Raw genomic sequence first — 18,465 nt, 5'->3', positions numbered from 1 at the left:
TGGGAAAGACTCTGATGCTGGGAGGGACTGGGGGCAAGAGGAGAAGGGGGCGACAGAGGATGAGATGGCTGGATGGCATCCCTGACTTGTTGGACATGAGTCTGAGTGAACTCCGGGAGTTGGTGGACAGGGAGGCCTGGCGTGCTGTGATTCATGGGGTCGCAAAGAGTCGGACATTACTGAGCGACTGAACTGAACTGAGCTGAACTGAAGTATCACAGCACTGACTGAAGCCTTTTTTAATCAGTTGAAAACGTTTTTTTGGCTCACTTTGCAAAAAGAAACAGATTTTGGCTCTACTGTTTCATTTTGTTTTCCAGACTCCTCAAGGTAAGCAAAATACAGCATTGCCAATTCTGTGGAGTATCAGATATGGGGTTACATTTGCCTGCTGTTTCAGGTTGCCCTGGTCCAGCACCTTTGTGCAATTATTTCCCTTGATTATTCAATTGTATGTCCAAAATTCAACTCTTAACAGACAGCATAAAAAAAAAAAGAATTTCTTAAAGGAAGAGAACACAGCGGGTTTTGAAAGAGAAAATATTACTGTGTTTTTCTTTACTTCCCTAATGCTTAATTTCAAAGAAATAAAGTGTATTGGAATCAAGTTAATTGACAATATTTAAAAACCAGGTGCGTTATTTTTATAAAAAAATATATCCACCTGAAATTATAGTTTGATAGATAGAGTTTCAAAACTCTGATGATAAAGAATTAGGTGTTCTGGTGAAAAAGAATAAAGTTAATAATACTAGATTACTGTAGTATGCAGATCTGTGATCTGGACCTCTGGGTCATGTTTTGACTTTCCTAAGTCCTAAGCATTTTTGTGTTTGTGGGTCCTTTCTTCAACTAAGCATTTTATGGCTGTTTCAATATAATGATGAACATAATTCAGATTGGTTATATTAATATATATTTCTGAATTTATAATATATTAAAGCATTTTTGGACACCTTTAAAATTATAATGGGTGTAGGATTCCATGGCATTGTTCCCAATTGGTAAGCTGGCACTCCTGAGTTGGTTCAAGGTCAAGGGAGGAAGCTATACACATAGTATGGTTTAGATGTCATTTTGAGATTCTGAATTTCCAAAAGAGTCCGGCTTATTTTAGCAGAGCTTTCATTTGATAGTTTGTCTAAGATTTTTGTTTTTTATGTTGTTCATTTGAATAAAGATCTGTGCCTCCTGTGGACAGTACAAAGTTATGATTCAGCCTGAGGCAATAGGAGTTTTCAAGATGAATTTTCCTGTTATTTCAATGGTGTTCTCAATTTTAGTTTTTTTCCCAATGATCTAATCGGCAGCTTTGAAGGAACAGGTTCAGACTTTAAGGTTGTCATGGGAGTTCCGTCAAAGCTTTGAAGACATCCTTGACTCCTTTCTTTCTCTCATATGCCGTATCAGTCAGTTAAGAAATCACATTGACTCTACTTCAATAAAAACTCAGAAGGCTTCTCTCTATATCCCATGGCTATCACTCTGGCTTATCAAAATAGCTTCCTAATTGGTCTCCCAGTTTGTATTCTTTCTCCTCTCCTGCCCTCAATATATAAGTTAAAATGTTCCTTTTAAAAGGTAAAACATTCATCTGCCTCATACCCTTGGATATCAAACTTTTTTGTCACAAAGTAGCAGCCCAAGCCTTTACAATGCCTTGCACAGGTGGACACAATCAGGTTGAAAGCTTTTTCTGTATCCATCGAGACGATCATATGGATTTTATTCTTCAATTTGCTAATATGGTGTATGGCACTGATTAATTTTTGTATACTGAAAAATCCTTGCATCCCTGGGGTAATCCCACTAGATTATGGTGTATGATGCTTCTAATGTGTTGTTGGATTCGGTTTGGCATACAGTTGCTTGCAGTAGTCTCTATGATCCTTGGTATTTCTGTGGTATCAATTGTGGCTTCTCCTTCTTCATTTCTAACTTGATTTGGTCCAACTGTCACATTACTAGAAAAACCAAAGCTTTGACTAGACAGACCTTTGTTGGCAAAATAATGTCTCTGCTTTTTAATATGCTACTAGGTTGGTCATAGCTTTTCTTCCAAGGAGCAAGCCTCTTTTAATTTATGGCTGCAATCACCATCTGCAGTGATTTTGGAGCCCCCCAAAAATAAAGTTTGTCACTGTTTCCACTGTTTCCCCATCTATTTGCCATGAAGTGATGGGACCGGATGCCATGATCTTAGTTTTCTGAATGTTGAGTTTTAAGCAAACTTTTTCACTCTCCTCTTTCACTTCCATCAAGAGGTTCTTTAGTTCTCCTTTACTTTCTGCCATAAGGGTGGTGTCATCTGCATATCTGAGGTTTCTGATATTTCTCCCAGCAAACTTGATTCCAGCTTGTCCTTCATCCAGCCCAGCATTTCTCATGATGTACTCTGCATATAAGTTAAATAAGCAGGGTGACAATATACAGCCTTGACGTACTCCTTTCCTTATCTGGAACCAGTATTTTGTTCCAACAGTTCTAACTGTTGCTTCTTGACCTGCATACAGATTCCTCAGGCGGCAGGGTAGGTGGTCTGGTATTCCCATCTCTTTAAGACTTTTCCACAGTTTTTTGTGATCCACACAGTCAAAGGCTTTGGCACAGTCAATAAAACAGAAGTAGATGTCTTTTCTGGAACTCTCTTGCTTTTCCTATGATTCAACAGATGTTGGAAATTTGATCTCTGGTTTTCTAAATCCAGTTTGAACATCTGGAAGATCACGGTTCACGTATTATTGAAGCCTGGCTTGGAGAATTTTGAGCATGCACCTTTCAGATGGAATGTCCTATAAATATCGATTAAGTCTGTTTGATAGAATGTGTCATTAATACTTGTGTTTTCTTACTAATTTTCTGTCTGCATACTCTATCTATTGGTGTAAATGGCCAGTTAAAATCACCCTCACTGTTATGTCACTGTTGATTTTCCCTTTAACGGTTATTAGCATTTGCCTTACATATTCAGGTGCTTATATGTTGAATGCATAAATATTTACAGTTGTTTTGTTGTCTTCCTGGATGGATCCCTTGATTATTGTGCAGTGTCCTTCCTTCTCTCTTAGAGTAGTCTTTTTTAAAAGTCTATTTTATCCAATATGAGTACTGCTACTCCAGTTTTTCTTTTGATTTCCATTTGTGTGTAGTACCTTCTTCCATCCTCTCACTTTCAGTCTATATGTGTCCCTATGTCTGAAGTGGGTCTCTTGTGGATAGCATATATATATATATGGGTCTTATTTTTGGATCCATTCAGCCAGTCTGTGTCTTTTGGTCAGAGCTTTTACTCTATTTAAATTTGAGGTAATTATTGATATTTGTGTTCCTATTATCATTTTTGGGTTATCAATTTTTGGGGTGTGTTTCTGTCATTTTCTTCCCTTGTGTTTTACACCTAAAGAAGTTCCTTTAGGACTTATTGTAGCATTTTTTTTTAATTCTTGTAATGATTACCTGTAATACTATTTCAGAACATATATTGAATGAAGTATAGAAGTCCCTTGGATGTTTGAAACACAGAGATTACTCCAACAGATTCAGTGTTTTGCTATGACGGGAATTTCTGCACTTAGAATTGCCTAAATTAGAAACAGACCGAACAGGAGGGAAGAGCCAATGACTTGGCTAGAGGGTCATTGACTCTAGAGGACAGGACTGTTTTGGTTACTCCTTTTCCTTTGCTATGGATGCACTTGAAAATATATCATTATGCTATCCTAGCTGAAGCTGAATCCATGGAAAAGTAAATACATATTGGAAAACAGTATTTAGAAAGTTAAAGCTTAAAATTTTAAAAGACTGTCTCAATTTTTTAAATGATTTGACTATTTTAGTAGCTATTTTTAATCATTTAATATTAAGCTGTTTTTAAGAATATTTCAGGAACATTTATGGAATGATTTGGGGTTATGCTTAAAGGACTTCTGGGATTGTGTGAGGAAGCCAAAATTCCAACAGGATAATTTGATAATAGTGAAAAGGTTTATGCTGAAAAATCAAAGTCTGAATCTTCAGAAAACCAACTTTCAAAGAAGCACTATATTAAAATAGAAGAGATTAACTAGTCAGCATAGTCATTCTCTCCATTATAAATTGCCAGGGAGGAAGGATCTATATTGATTACTTTGGTGAAGTAGAATTTTTCTATGGTTTTTATTTTTAATTGAAGTCCAGTTGATTAACAATATTGCTCTAGTTTTACTTGCAATGACTCAGGTTTTTTTTTTTTTTTTTTGCAATTTATTTCATTATATTAATAAGTTGTTACAAGATATTGGAAACAGTTCCCTGTGCTATAAAGTAAATTTCACTTATCTATTTATGCATAGTGATTTATATTTGCTAATGCCATATTCCTAATTTTCTCTCCCTCCCTTTGGTAACCATGATTTTGATTTATATCTATGAATCTCTTTCTCTTTTGTATGCATATTCATTTGGATTATTTTTTAAATTCCACATTTAAGTGATATCATATATTAGAACATTCTGTTTTTGTTTGGAAGCTCATGATTTTTCTTTTTTTCATGACATTACACTCACAATGTTTTTTTTTATTCTATCCCTTTTGCATTATTAAAAACACCCTGCAATAAACATGTCACTATAAACACTAAACAGGTCACGCACAGTGTTATCCTTATCCTGTGTCATGCTGTGCTTAGTCACTCCGTTGTGTCCCACTTTTTGTAATCAACATGGACTAAAGCCCTCCAGGTTCCTCTGTCCATGGCGATTCTCCAAGCAAGAATACTGGAGCCCTCCTCCAAGGAATCTTCCCAACCCAGGGATCAAACCCAGGTCTCATGCATTGCAGGTGGATACTTTACGATTTGATTCACCAGAGAAGTTCAAGAATACTGGAATGAGTAGACCATCCCTTCTCCAGTGGAACGTCCCAACCCAGGAATTGAACTGGGATCTCCTGCATTTTAGGAAGATTCTTTATCAACTGAGCTACCCAAGACACCCCATTCTTAACCCAGATTTCCCTTTATCTCATTGTAGACCTAGCCTTTCCATTCTGTAAGAATCACTTAAAAAATGCCCATTCCTTTCTAACATTTCCTCTAATATTTGGGTGAGAGCATATGGATCTTTGTTCTGAGTTTTGGTGGCTTGTTCCATTTACTTTGGACACACACATCACTTTGTCTAATATTAGAGTTAATATTTTACACATTTGTCTCACTCGTTGATAGTACATCCCTTGAAAGCAAAATTAGTCAACTTCAAAATTCTATAACCTAATTGCTGAAATATAACAAGGTTCCTGTGGATGTATGTGGACCTGAAATGCATAGATCTATAAGAAACCTGATGTACATCTTCAGAAATTCAAATCCAGTTGTCTCTCCCTTATTCATTGTTTCACCTTCCACAGTTTCAATTACCTGATGTCAACTGAGGTCCAAAAGTATTAAATGGAAATTTCAGAAATAAACAGCTTATAAGCTTAAATTTTGTGTGATTCTGAGTTCTGTGATGAAATGTCCCACAGTCCCACTTCCTTCCCACTGGGTTCTCCAATCATCAATATCATCTCCTCCTGGCATCAAACCGTCAGTGTCGTATGCCTGGATGATCCAGGATCACCCAAAGCAGTTCTCCCAATGTCTCATCAGAAGGTGAATACAGGCTTCCTTCAGTATCCATGGGGGATTGGCTCCAGAATTTCCCACAGATAACAAAACCCATGGATGATCAAGTGCCTTATAAAATGATGTACTCAGTCAGCCCTTTGTGTAGGGGTTCTGCATCTACAGATTCAACCAATCAGGGATCAGATCTGCAGATGTGGAACCACCAACTGAAGTAGCCTAATGCTACATCACAATGCCTGCTTCATTCACCTCATTTCACCTCATCATTAGGCATTTGATCATCTTACACCATTACAAGAAGGGTAAGTACAATATGATAAGATATTTTGAGAGAGAGTTTACATTCACATATCATTTATTATAATATATTGTTACAATTGCTCTATTTTATTATGCTACTGATGTTAATCACTTATTGTGTCTAATTTATAAATCAGACTTTATTATAGGTATGTATGTGTAGAAAAATACAGTATATATTGGGTTTAGTACTATATGTGGTTTCAGACATTCCCTGGGTTCTTGAACAGTATCCTCCTCTGATAAAGTGAAATGACTGTAACTACTCTTGAAGAGAGCTTAGATTTACTTAAGTAACTTCAGAAATAGTGTTTGGTAAAATGTGTGGAAAATCAAAGAAAGTTTTAACAATATTGAAGATGCTCAAAATGGAATAAATATTCTTTTTTTTAAATTTATTTATTTTAATTGGAGGTTAATTACTTTACAATATTGTATTGGTTTTACCATACATCAACATGAATCTGCCACAGGTATACATGTGTTCCCCATCCTGAAACCCCCCTCCCACCTCCCTCCCCATACCATCCCTCTGGGTTGTCTAAATATTCCTGATATTATAATAGTGCTATTCTAATTTATACTAAAAGAAGACTTGTCAGAAATATAAAAATCCATTAAGGCTTCAAGCATTCTATTACTTGAAGATTTCTCCCATATCTGATTTTCTGTGACTCAATGATTTTGTAATTCATGTCAATAGAAAGCATGCTTTAAAGTGTTAAGGTAGAATCATCTTTTCAGAGTTTTGTTTGGAGAAGAAAATGTTATACTGGGTGTGAAAATATTTAGGAGTATGAATACACATAGCATGTATATTTTGAGCAAATCTGAGAAGCAGTATGTTGTTGTTGTTCAGTCATCAAGTTGTGTCTGACTCTCTTAGATCCCATGGACTGCAGCATGCCAGGCCTCCCTGTCCATCACCATCTCCCTGAGTTTGCCCAAGTTCATGTCCATTAAATTGGTGGTGCCATCCAACTATCTCATCCTCTTCTCCTGCTTTCAATCTTCCCCAGCATCAGGGTCTTTTCCAATGAGTCAGCTCTTCATATCAGGTGACCAAAGTATTAGAGCTTCAGTTTCAGCATCAGTCCTTCCAATAAGTATTTAGGATTGATTTCCTTTAGGATTGATTAGTTTGATCTCCTTGCTTTCCAAGGAACTCTCAAGAGACTTTTCCAGCACCACAGTTCGAAAGAATCAATTCTTCAGTGTTCTGCCTCCTCTATGATCCAACTCTCACATCCGTACATGACTACTGGAAAGACCATAGTCTTGACTATACTGCCTTTGCTGGCATGGTGATAACTTTGTTTTTTAAAACACTGTCGAGGTTTGTTATAGCTTTCCTTCCAAGAAGCAATTGTCTTCTAATTTCGTGGCTACAGTCACCATCCACAGTGATTTTAGAGCCCAAGAAGAAGAAATCTGTCACTGCTTCCACCTTGTCCCCTTCTTTTTTAAATAATCAATGTATCCTTGCAATTGTTACACATTTTCTTCTCCAGCAGGAAAATTTCTTTAAAATTAAAAGTCAGACCAAATTTCTTTTGAATCTGAGTCCTTGCACACTGACTAATTTTTCTTGGAACAACTTTATCCAACTTGAGGTCTGACTACACCTCTTGATTTTCAGCTTTTTAATCCGAATATCATGTCATCTATGAGAATTTCTGGAATCTCAAGACAATGTGTCTCTTTCCTGTGTCCTCTTGTAGCACCCTATAATTAACATTTGTATCCGACTTAATCACACAGTGTTTAATTGCCCTTTTACTTGCTTGCCCTACCTACTTTGCTTTAAGCTCTTGAAGGTTACCTTGCGTGTCTTATTCCTTTCTACCCCCTGGGGTCTATTGCCCCGCCTAAATAATAGATGTTTCAATTGTATGTAGAATGTGGAAAGGAATACATGAACCAGTGAAAAAAAAGTCTTTTCAACTTGTTGTGAGAACAAAAATCCCTTATATAGATGAAAGCATATTTTGTAAACTCTAGATTGTGGTTTTATTACTGCAAATAGCTTTCTGCATGTCCTCTGCACCTGGCATTTTCCCTATACATAACTCATGTTTAATAAAGGTGCCTGAATAAATGAGTGACTAAAACAGTCAATCCTACAGTTTAAAAAAGTAACATAAAGTAAGTTATCAGAGCATAAAAACATCTTATTGCAATATTGTTCTTTTTGAGCTAAATTAACTTTCTAAGTCACTTTGCAGCGTGCATTTCTTTACTCAGCTGAAAATATGCATTCTGCAAGTTTTAAAATGGCTTTCCTATTTGTCTTTTGCTTCTTATGAATTAGGCCAACCAGCACACATCATTTCTACACTACCCAAAGCCAAACTCCTAAACTGTTTCTATTATACATTCATTCCAATAGAAATAATGACTTCCATTTACCACAATGTCAGAGGCCAGTGAAGCCAAATAAGCTGCAGCTGCATTGTTTTACAACAGAAGATAATGTTATCCCCACTGTAGTTACAAATGTGATTTCCTCAGAGTTCAAATATACGTGGAGCTAAACTGTGATTTGATGTCTAATGGTCAACTCATGTTCTGGGGATTAAGTTAATTAAAACAGTTGCCCTACTCTATTAAAGCTCCCTGTAGACTAATTATTAAAGTGCCAAGCACCATTACAGACCTACAGCAATTTAAAGCCACAAAGGGAGTTGCTGATATTATGGGAACTCCAGAGCTCAGTCGATTATCGCCGGTAGTAAAAGGCCATGCACACTGAGAAGTAGATTACCTGCTCCACAGCCACAGAGCTATTATAGACTGTACAAAGGAAAAGCCAAGTGCACAAGCATTCGGATTCGTAGCCTTTAGAATCTGCAATTTCCAAAGCTAGTCAAATATCAGGGAAGCAGCTTGGTTAAGTGCAAAGAGCTCTATTCAGGGAATCAGGAGTGTAACGAGGAGTCCCAGCTCTCCTTCTATCTGCCTGGGTAAGCTCAGATACTTCTCTTCAAATGCCTTATCTTCAAGTGAAGAGTATATAAGTGACCACTGATTCAACCTTAGCATATTTTGAGTTATGTCTTTTACCAAACAATGTCTTCGGATGTACGGTACAAAGGGGTGCCATGAAGTGGTGAAGGCAGTGACTAAACCAATTTCCTTTGTGGAAATCTACAAAGAACTTTGCTTCACAGAATGCACTTTAAAAGTTTTTGTATTCTTTACCGCGGCATAAAGGAGATGCTTGATGTTGTTTTTGTTTTTATTTTTGGTTTTCTGGAGAATCCCACTGAAGTCATAAGCAAGCAAATTTACATCTTTTATTATAAGCTTTTATGTAACATGCCTATTTTCTTTCCACAATAAATCAGTAATAGTCACAGTAATAAATCAAACATTTTGATATCTGTAATAATATAATGAAAAGAGCATTGGTTATAAAATTGTGTGTGTGCTCAGTCATGTCCAACCCTTTGTGACCCCAGGGATTATAGCCAGCCATGATCCTCTGTCTATGGGGTTTCCAGATAAGAATATTGGAGGGGGTTGTGATTTTTAACTCCAAATTTTAATAGCTTTGTGTGGTCAGTACAAATTGTTTTTCCTCTTGGAATTTTAGTCCACGCTTAGGATAGACAGACAAGTAGATAGACAAATAGATACAGATATTCCACTTCAGAATGCTATTGCCAGAACTGCCACTCACCCACCCATCATGCAGGGAGCAGTTAAAATTATTTTCCCACCAACTTTATAGAGCAAAGAGATAATATCTTTTTTAGAGCATGCTTAATAGAATTGGATTTTATTTCTGAAGGCTGGGCTGTAGTTTAAGACATTTAATAAATGAGAACTTGGTATTTCATGTTGCATTCTGACTTTTAAAAATGCCATGACCATAAGTACAGGAACACCAATTTCTGGACTATTATGATGAGAAAAGCATGGCAAGGAATTGGATAGGTCTACAGGTAATTATTCTTTCAAGGTTATCTATGAGCTATCACAACCACCCGGTGTTTGGCTACTCATATTACATGCCGTAGATTTTCAAGCCTGCAAGCCATTAAGATATAGGACTTAGATCTTTTCATTTTAGGTATGTCAGTACAGAAGTCTTTTTTAAATCAGATTTTTATATTAACTTTCCATTTATGTAAGTTTAATATCAACTGGTAATATTATTGTTACTTGTCAGCCAGGAAATCAGTTTTGGAATCATTTTGTGTAGTCAATAAATCATCTTGTAAAATCCCCTTTCTCACTAGAGTTAACAGCAGTACCTATTAGGAGGCAGCAGTTTTCATTATTACTGCAAGAGGTGCCAGGGCATCAAAGTATATAAGCTCTGGCAGAGCTCATTCATCAAGGTAGGAAATCTGTTTCCAGCATTAGAACAGAAACTGAGAAACACCAGAGACCAGTGCTTGGGTTAAATAAGTAGAAATATAAAACAGGAAATATAGTTACAGAGAGAAGAAAATATAGTTTATCTAAAGTTTTATGTGAGAACTGATATATGTTATTGATATAACCTTTGAATATTTGATAAATATTGATAGAACCTCATATATTTGATTTTATAAATATACAAAAGTGAATGGCTTAATGTACAGAAGGCTATATTCTTTTAAATAGATATGGTTGTTTAAAATATTTTAAAGCAGATTATTCATTTATCTGATCATATATCTACATATTTAGAAATTGTATATTATTATTATTTATTGATTAGAGTAGATTGCTTTAAATTTAATAACAAGTTACACTATATCTGAAAACATGCAGCTAGAGTAAGATGTGTTACTCTTAGTAAGATCCTCAAGATTCATTTTGAGTTTTTCAGTCAAGTCAAACTCTATGCTACACTTATTTCTAAGAAGAATTGGTCACAAAAATTAGTACTCATAGTTTCCAAGTAGATATAGGCCAGGATGCTATTCCCAAAGTAACTAATGAAATAATCCCAAAAATCTACTTGTTGATCCATTGGCTTTTTAAACAAACCCGTAATTGGGGTAATTTCACAGTTCTTTATTATCATTTAAAAATTGTAATCTATTATGCAGATTGGTTTATGTTGGTCATATTTTAAAATATGCAAAAGTAAACAGACACAAAGTGGCATCAGTCTCTTCATTTGGGCAAACATAATGACAGATAACTTATGCCCACTGCCAATCTGACAATGGCATTACTATCAATCATTAGCAAGGTTTCAATTAGCCATGGACCATTGCCTACCTGTATTGATCACATTAATTGGATAATAGCTGACTGTTCACTTAGTATTCCCTCTATAATAAATTATTAGTATCTATTAGGTATGCTGGTGGGTTAACTAACTTGATTTACTTTCTATATTCTTCCAGATATTAAATAAAATGCATCATTGCAAATTAGCTTGTTCTTTCAAACCTAGGGTATGTACCTACATAATCATTTAAGTTTGTTGGAAGGAAAGGAGAAAAAAAGAGAATCCTAAACTGATTTGTTCCCTAGCATAAGCCTATTTCTTCCTTACAAATTTGGTTAGAGCTCTTCTCAAGATGAATGGGAAGTTCAGTGAGCATTAGAGGCTGTCTTGGCTGGGCAGATTAGATGAGATTTCGACAGCTGTGGAGACCAGACACTTTCTGGCAGTGCCTGTAGGCATTTTAGCTCTTAAAATGAGACCCTTTCACTGTCTAGCATGGCTGCTATAGAAAGAGTCCTACTTTTATAAATGATCTCTTTTATATGGAAGCCTCTCATCTTCAGTCTGACATCATAAATCAGAATGAGCATCAGGAGCCTCAGAGAAGAGAATTATTTAGAGAGCTGTGTTAAATCACCACCCAGAATTTTACATACAGCACTTGGTAAATCACAAAAATACAACAGAGTTATTTCATGATAACACAGTAAATAACCAACATCACCACTATAAATCAGCTTTTGGCAGAACTATAATTTTAGGCCTAACATCTCCAACATGAAAAACTCTCAATTGACCTGACGTGTTTCCTGTTGTTTTCTGGCTGCTGACTGGTGAGTGACAGCATTTCAAGTCATAGAGAAAATGAAGTTAGAATAAACAGGTACAGGAGAACCACTGCAATGTGTGACAGCATTACAATCGAAGCGCACTATACTTTCTCATTGTCAAATGAATATGAGCTGGAACACCGTCAATACTGCTGTGTCATTATCATTTAAATGTGTTTCTAGAATAGAAGACATTGGCAGTATCCGGCAACTGGGTTTTAATCACAACAGCAAAAATCTAGTTTTCAGCTCTGGTCCATTGCTTTCTGAAAGAACTGTCCAGAGAAGAATAATAGAAAGCAGAGAATTCTCAGTATAATTTGTCTCCATAGCCTCATTTTCTATAACTGTCTATCCCTGACTCACTCTCTCTTCCCTTCTTTCTCCATATCTTCATTTGCCCAGATTGCTGGAATTCTATTTTTTTTCATTTTTATAGAATTTAGAATACATTTATTCTGTTTATTTGACAGGAAAATAATTTTAACAAAAATTAAAATTTGTCATTTAATTTACAGGAAAATAATACATTTTATTTGTTAAACTTATATTTGGCCATATTGCTGAATACTCAGTCACTATATTGATGAACAAAATAATAAACTATTGTAAAAATACAACAGACTGTTCACAGTTACAGCAAATTGTGAATTTCAAATTCTCACACGTTGTTCAATGCACATAGAATGGCTGATCACAGAGTAGCTGAAGCACAATAAAAGTGCTGCACCTATCTGATGCAAATAAATAATTTTTAATTACACAAGATATATAAAAATAAGTCACAACTATCTTTTTAAATTATTAATAATACTGCTATTTTTCATTGTACATTTCTCAAAAACTACTATAAATGTATAAAGTACAAAGTAAAATGGAAATTAACATATTGTTTGAGGACACATGGCTGTGATGCACTGAATAGTGCAAAAATCATGGAGGTGCTGATGGTGCACCTTGCTAGAATCTACCATTTTGGATTTGGACGAAAGATGTCCACAAACATAATTTCCTGAAGGTGATGTCAGGAGGAGTTCTTGATGCTGTTGAGGTGAGCTTAGCACTCTGCAGGTTCCCAGGTGTTGAAGAAAATTATTGTGCTACAGAAGCCTGAAGCCGGAGAACCCCCCTAGATGGTAGGAATCAAACTCTGGAACAGTCTTGTACCCAGCAGGAGCCTGCTGAGATAGCATACTGAACGCAAGAGGAAAAACCTTTCTCTTGTAATGCCTCTCAAGTGCTCTCTTCTTCAAAAGTTAACCTGTAACAGCAGACAAAGAAAAATCATTTACAGAGCCCATCCCCATTTTCTTACAGCCAGCAATGAAGGATGAATTTGCAAGGAAATAGATTCGTGATTGGCACATTATTGTGAAAATAAACTAAAATAAGATTTGAGCAAAAATATGAAGAGGCTTCCCAGTGATTCCAGTGGTAAAGAACTTACCTGCCAATGCAGGAGACATAAGAGATACAAGTTTGATCCCTGGGTTAGGAAGATGACCTGGAGGAGGGCATGACATCCCGTTTCAGGATTCTTGCCTGGAGAATCCCAAAGGCAGAGGAGCCTGGGGGGTTACAGTCCACAGGGTCACAAAGAATCAGACACGACTGAAGTGACTTAGCATGCACACACATGAAGAGACTGAAAGAATTATTCAGAAGAGGGAGGATACTTCCAGGCAGTCAGGGACAGGGGCATGTTGTAATATCCCTGATGTTACTGAGACACAGCAAAGGAATCAATACGATTGGAAGAGATTGAAAGATAGTAAAATGATATCAGACAAAAAGAGAAAGGAAAAGATAGCTGTATCAGGTAAGGTACTTTATACTTATATAATGTTTCCCTGGTGTCTCAGCACCTGTCAATGCGAGGAACGTGGGTTTGAACTCTGGGTCAGGAAGACCCCCTGGAGAAGGAAATGACAATCCATTCCAATATGCTTGTGTGGGAAACACCATCAACAGAGGAGCCTCGTAGGCTACTACAGTCCATGGGTTCACAAAAGAGTCAGATAGAAACCTCCTATTAAAATAAATAAATTTATATTAAAAAATTTTAAAAAAGAGTCAGATAGTACTTAGTGACTAAACAACAACAAGATGTTGACGCTGAGTGAGGTGGAGAATCATTACAGAGTTCATTTTGTGTTTTTAATCTTTAATACAATTTTAAAGGTTATTTTCCATTTACAGTTATTATAAAATATTGACTATATTCCCTGTGTTGTACAATATGTCCTTGAGCCTGTCTTACATCTTGCAGTTTGTGCCTCCCATATCCTCACCCCTACACTGCAGAGTTTTAAGCAGAGGAGGGTTATGATTTGACATTCATTTGTGATATTAACTCTGACTGCTATTTTGAGACCAAAATATAGACAGAGTGGGATCATTCATACTTGGAAAGAATATGTCAGAAAATTATTGCACTAAGCCAAATGAAAATTAATGGTGGCTATGGGGTCGTACAGAGTTGAACACGACTGAAACGACTTAGCAGAAGCAGCAGCAGCATGTGGAAATATTAGCAGTGGAGTATACCAGCAGTGGTCAGCTTTCAGATGTCCTAAAATTTGAAATAATCAATAGAACTTCATGATGATTTGAATATGGAGCCACAGATAGCTTCCAGGCTTTTGACCTATGCAGCTAGAATTATGGAATTGCCATCAACTTAGAAGATTTCCTTTCAGTGAAAGGGGAGAACAGTTTTAGTCATACACATTTTTATGTCTACTAAGGTTTCTCAGGTGGCTCAGTGGTAAAGAATTCACTTGCCAATGCAGGAGATGCAAGAGATACGGGTTCAGTCCCTGGGTCAGGAAGATCCCCTGGAGTAGGAAATAGCAACCCACTCCAGTATTCTTGCCTGGAAAATTCCACGGACAGAGGATGAATCCAAGGAATTGGACCGAGTGAGCACGTATGCACTCACACTGCGCTGCATTAATTGTCCATTTGAGATGACAGATGAATGTCAAGTAAGCTGTTGGATATGCACATCTGAATATCAGCAAAAAATCTGAGCTGGTGATATAAATTATCAATTTTGAGACATATAAATGTATTTAATGTCCTCCAACAAGTGAGTAATGGCAAAGAGATGAATTGAGGTACAAGAATTGAATTCAGTTCTCCAATGTTGATAGGTTTGGAAAAGTTTGAGATAGTGGTAAATAAAGTGAGAAGCAGCAGCCAGTAAGACAGAACAAAAATCATGGTGTCCTGAAAGCCAAGTGATATGGTAAATCAAGGAGGAAATAATGGTCAACTATTTTATCTAAGTAATACATCTGATTAAACATCATATATAGTAACTGAAAATTCTTTGGTAACCTTGAGGTTACCAATTTTTGTGTATTAGTTAGAACAAAATTCTAACTGACATAGAATTAAAGAAGCATGGGCAAAAAGGAGTTGACAGCATCGAGTGTAAATAGGTAGGATTGTTAGGACTTTCAAAGAAGAGAAACAAAAATATAGTATGTGAGAAAAGTGGAAATTCAGCTTTGTGTTCTTACAGTTTTTCTTGTCTAATTATATTTTTAACTGACAGTGTTTTGAGAATTAGCATATAGTTAGTAGAAAAGATAGGTAATTTTTAAATTATTACTGATGACTATTTTGTTTTTGATTTTACAGTTCATAGTTTCAAATAAAATAGAAATTGAATTTACCAAATTATTTTTGTCTTACTTTTACTTCCTTGAATTATACTTATATTGAATTACATTATTCTTCATATGAATTTTTTTGGGCAAACCCTAATATATCAGAATGTATGATTCTTTTGTGCATTATTAGAATTCCTCTATTTTTAAAGTATAATTTAGGATTTACATCACACTTTAGATATAAAATAAAATGGAATTTCTGTGCTTTGTTTTTTTTAAAATAATATATATATGTTTTGGAATTAATTTATTTTTTAATTAAAGTATAATTTCTTTACAGAATTGTGTTGGTTTCTGCCAAATATCAACATGAAATTTCTGTACTTTGAGTTTTTTCAGTTTGCTGTACTCTGTCAGGTATTGATATCAGTGTTATAAAAACAAAAAAATCTGGATATTTTCCTCATGTATAAAATTAAATTATTGAAAAAATAATCATATGTTGAAAGTTAAATTTTTATATAAAATTATTGAAGGTTAAATTTTAAAACAAATATTGCCTTAAAAGAATACCTCATTTAAGTTTCAAATTTATTAACATATTTTATAGATCTGTTTATTATGATTATTTAACACCAATGCATATTTAAGGCTTTACTTCCTGCATTTTTATTTGCATTAATTCAATTGGTTTTGTTTGTTCAAAGAAGAGTTTTTGACCTTCTAATAATCTTACATTTAAAAATCCATTCAATAATTAATGTCTGTTTATTTTTATCATTTCTGCTTACTTTAATCATCATTAATTTTATAATCTATACATTTCATTTTTTTGCCTTCAGTAATGAAAGTGTTGAATTCTATGAATATTATTCTAGACATATTTCTTACCACAGCCAACACATAAAATAAGAACTAGCATCTTCATGATTGGCTCAAAATTGCGCATGTGTTTTGTACTATTAAACTGAATGCTAATGCATTTGGGCATGCTACAGATATCCTTATATAATTTCACCCTATGAAAACAAGCAGTGATGCTAGAAGTGAAGATGGGTGCAGTACCAGGGTAACTGGAGCAGGTCAAGCCAAGAGTAAATTTCCTACTTAAGATGACTAAAGAGTGTATTCCAGTGTCAGACTCTGAAGAACCAAACATGCTCTCCACTAGAAACCCATCATTTGATATTGACATACAGAAGACAAAAGAGAAACAACAATCAAAAAAGGATTTACAGAGACAGTCAAGCATGTCTGGTAACCTCTAAATTCTCTCCATAGGGAGAAAAGAGTACCTAACAGAATCCATTACTACCACACACTACACATGTGCACAGACACATAAATACACACAAACACACACACAGCAGTGGGCTGAGGAAAAGGAGTAGGTGAGTGTGTGTGTGTGACTGGAATTTTTAAGTTGAATGAAAGTTTGGCTTTTGTTTTATCTTAAATGACTAAACTGCTACAGAAGTCCCTGATTGATCAACAGTGATAAGAAATTGACATGCACCGAGTTTTAACCAAATAAATATAAGGAAAAAGAACTTTATATTTTCACACTATCAAATCAAGATCTTGTAAAAACTGGGTTGCAGCTTCAAGAATTTAATGTTTTCAGAGCTTTTTGAAAAAGTTATAGAAAGATTTTTTAAAGTAATTCCTTTAGTTAAAAGTGAAAGTGAGAGACCCCATGATTCTGCTCTTGGTAATTCCAAGATTATTTAGATTCTCTTTTCAATTTTCCTTTCCATTTTGACTATGAAGGCAGGTGCCATGTGTTCTAAGAGCATGATTTCTGTAAGTTGGCTTTTTTTTTTGGTAACTTTTAGCATACCTACGGCTGCTAGTTCCCCCAAATGCCTGGTTTAGCACAACTTAGTTTTCCATCTGCTCTTATCCTTTTTTAAAGAATTTTTGCATATGCAGCATTGCACTGGGGTAAAAGGCTGTCAAGAGCAGTACACACAAGATCTTAAGAAAATCCAGATTAACTTTGACTTTGTACCTAGCAAAGGTTTTCTTTCTGTTTTTTTTTTTTTTAATTTTTTTTTTAATTTTTTTTTTTTTTTTAATGTACTTGCTGCTGCTAAGTCACTTCAGTCATGTCCAACTCTGTGCAACGCCATAGATGGCAGCCCACCGGGCTCCCCCGTCCCTGGGATTCTCCAGGCAAGAACACTGGAATGGGTTGCCATTTCCTTCTCCAATGAATGAAAGTGAAAAGTAAAAGTGAAGTCGCTCAGTCGTGTCTGAACTTCAGCGACCCCATGGACTGCAGCCTTCCAGGCTTCTCCATCCATGGGATTTGCCAGGCAAGAGTACTGGAGTGGGGTGCCATTTAACCATATACATAAACAGCAAGAAATCAACTTTGCAAAGTTAAAAAGTTGTCAGAAATAGATTTCTTATTTGTGGACCTACCTTAAATGTAACAAATTCTAAGTCAACAGTGAAATATTACATTTCACACTAATTGTCTCCTTTATCCTTAATTGCCAGTTGGAGGTATTGGTAGTGAAGTCCAAGTAATTTTCATTGATGATAACAATTGTTGAATAATTGACATAATTCTCTGCTAAAGTTAGATTAAATTGACATGTTTTGAACCTCAATCCAATTGCAGAATTTCACTGATCTTTATTTACTTAAAAAGCTTTCCCTACCTACTCATGTTATTTTTTAATGTTCTGTTTTATACCAGAATTGGCATTATATAGCATTTGATGTGCCAGCTGCTAATTAATGGAGTAAGTAAAATCTGAGTTTTCAGTGATTAAAAGTTTTAACTCTTTATTCAAGTTTTATTTGCTATTTTAATTTTTTTCTTTGATATAAAATACAGCTGGCAATGGGTCATCCTGGAACATAGATTTCCTTCCTGACCTTGAAAGAGTTGCATTTCATTATGAGGTTGATAGCCACCTAGGACT

The sequence above is a fragment of the Capra hircus genome, chromosome 6 (genome assembly GCF_001704415.2).
Source record: "Capra hircus breed San Clemente chromosome 6, ASM170441v1, whole genome shotgun sequence".
NCBI classification, from domain to species: Eukaryota; Metazoa; Chordata; class Mammalia; order Artiodactyla; family Bovidae; genus Capra; species Capra hircus.
Note: the sequence above shows the minus strand (reverse complement) of the source record.